A 2,500-nucleotide genomic window follows, 5' to 3' on the forward strand; every position below is an offset into this window, starting at 1 on the left:
ACGAGATAACCACCGAAAAACTAAATTGGATCGCAATGGGCAAATCAGAATAAGACTGCGTTTCCTAAGAGGTCCGCATATTTGACATAAAATAATATAATATTGATACTCAATATTTTCCTGAAGAACCTGATTTACCTCCAGAATATGAAGAAGAAGATATTGAAGACGTTGGTGCTTTAGATGAAGCAGACGAAGCTAATTCCATTTTGGATGATCTAAAAATAGAAAATTATGATGATGTTGAAAAAATATTAAATCAACCTGCAATGACATCAATAAATTCTAAACCATACATCACTGAAAAAATTATAAAAGATACTGTCTTCAGAAGGAAACAGTTAAGTGGATAATAAGTGCCAAATGATACAAGCTTTCAAAAAGAGGTTACATTAATCAAGCTGATAAAAATATGCAGACTCAAAAAATAGATGAGGCAAGGAAAGTTCTAAACCAATATATCAAACGTCCATAATATTCGCTCAGTAAAAATGACTAGTATTTACAAAAGCAAATATGTTGTTTGTTTCAATAAATTTAACGCTCGAGAAGGATTTCGTGATATTTTCTGCCTTTGTGAATTTTAAAGTGCCCCTAACCCTTCAACTTGTTATGTTATTGGTATATTTTCATATCTGTCAAGAACTCATTTTCGCAATTTTTTTTGTAAAAACATTGAATCCTGATTTTCTTGCGAGCGCTTGAAGTTACTGAAATTTCTAATTTTTTGCGCGCTATAAGCCCCGCTGGACAAATTATTGTCTCGTGGGCTCATTAGGAACGAGCCAATGAGAAGCGTCCGATATTTGACACTTTTTTAGCTGTGACGTAAGAAAAGGACATTCCAGCAACTCAAGCTTGCACGATGTCCTTTTCTTACGTCACGCTCGATAAATGGACACATTTAGCCGAGTATGGGACTAATGCGAACGACAGGTGAAAAAGTAGTCACGACTGCCTTCACTTTTAGCGCTCGTGAAAAAGTCAGGGTTCAATACTTTAAAAAAAAAATATTCCAAAAATGACTTCTTGAAAGATATGAAAATCTACCCCAAAAAAAACAACTGGAAGGGTTTGGGGCACTTTAATATCATGTTGAGTAATGAATTTTCGAGCTTGTATACCTGGCTTGAAATGTGATACGGGAGGATTTTTTTAGTAGTGCTCAGTAAGCAGGAAGGGTTCACGAAAATAAACAGGTCTGTTGGAAGCGTGCTTGAGTTTCAACAAAATGAGCCCCAAAATCACTAAAAAATTGTGACGCTGATGAATAATAAAGTAGCTGCTATTTCGAAAACGATGGAATTACCCGGTGATAAATAACCTCGTCTTGGAGAGTAAAGTTTTGACTTTGCAGAAACAATGGTCAACCTCAAGAGTCATGTCACTTTCGATTTTGCGATTTTGCGATTTATTTGTGCAGTCAAACGTAGAATAACAAAATTGAACGTAGCAAAAACCTCGCAAAATGTTTGTCGCCGATCGTAACTTTTTATATTCTATATTCACGGTTCAAAATTAATGTTGTTTTCACGTCGTAAATATTTTATTATCGATCGTCCGTCCTGAAAACTTCCTTCTTCTCTTTCTAAAAACTGTGTATCAATATTTATTTACTTTTGCATCAATATTTGTTTTGCATAAAGCAAGCTAACAAAATCTGTACCTTGCTGAGTTCGCATTTGTTAGCGTTAATAGTATTTTCGGTCCAATGCTTCTGTTTTACGAAGGGGTGTATGTTTGAGGTCACCCATCCAGATACTAACCCCGCCGGACAGCAGTTAACTTAGGTAAACTGTAGTAAACCTTAGTATTACAAAGCTGTCAGATGCTCAGAGGGCACGCTTAAACTTGTGGTGAAAGAAGTTGTGAGGGAGCTTGAAAATTATCAGCATGTCAGCCCAGAAGCCAGTGTTTTTCGCTTCCCTTTTATTTTCTTCTATCTTTCTGGGTTCAGTACTTTGCTATTAACCACATGCCTTCTCAGGGGCTATTTACATAAGACTTCTACTATGGCACTACAATGATAGACAATACCAAAACAATATCGTGCACTTTTAGAACTACATATTACGCAAAGACAACTTGAATCTCCTGGAAGACAACACGCAGCTCAGTTGACATTATGGAATATATCGCTGTGTTACTTCACTATCACACGTAAGCAATGCGTGTAAAGATGACAGGAATTTCTTCTTTCTGACAAATGATTAATTAATAGGCCGGTAGCCAGGTTTTTAACCTCAGAAAAGGATCTGATTCGTCGGACGAACGTGTGAGGACCTGTGAACCAAAGGGCCTCTGCTGGTATGACTTCTGGGTGACCCTTTAAATGGTCTTAATGACCCCCCAACTTGAAAAAATAGGCCATTTCCGAGTTCATGTCTGCCTCCTCTTCAAAGCGAGTCTAAGTGCAAAGTTTTTGTTATGAGAATTGGGTTTCATTCATATGTGAAGGAGAACTAATTACCATCACAAAAACTCCGCACTTAGACTCGCT

The 2,500-nt window shown here is 36.9% G+C and overlaps 1 long non-coding RNA gene across 3 annotated transcripts in view; it reads right to left on the reverse strand.

The window, feature by feature from the left end:
• The window catches only part of LOC138015106 (uncharacterized), a 52,330-nt gene that overhangs the window by 35,033 nt on the left and 14,797 nt on the right, over positions 1-2,500 (reverse strand). For all 3 annotated transcript variants that reach the window (XR_011125489.1, XR_011125486.1, XR_011125487.1), the window contains exon 2: positions 139-218. This is a non-coding gene — a long non-coding RNA (uncharacterized lncRNA). The remainder of the gene's footprint in view (positions 1-138; positions 219-2,500) is intronic.

Source organism: Montipora capricornis, chromosome 9, assembly GCF_036669925.1.
Source record: "Montipora capricornis isolate CH-2021 chromosome 9, ASM3666992v2, whole genome shotgun sequence".
Lineage (NCBI taxonomy): Eukaryota > Metazoa > Cnidaria > Anthozoa > Scleractinia > Acroporidae > Montipora > Montipora capricornis.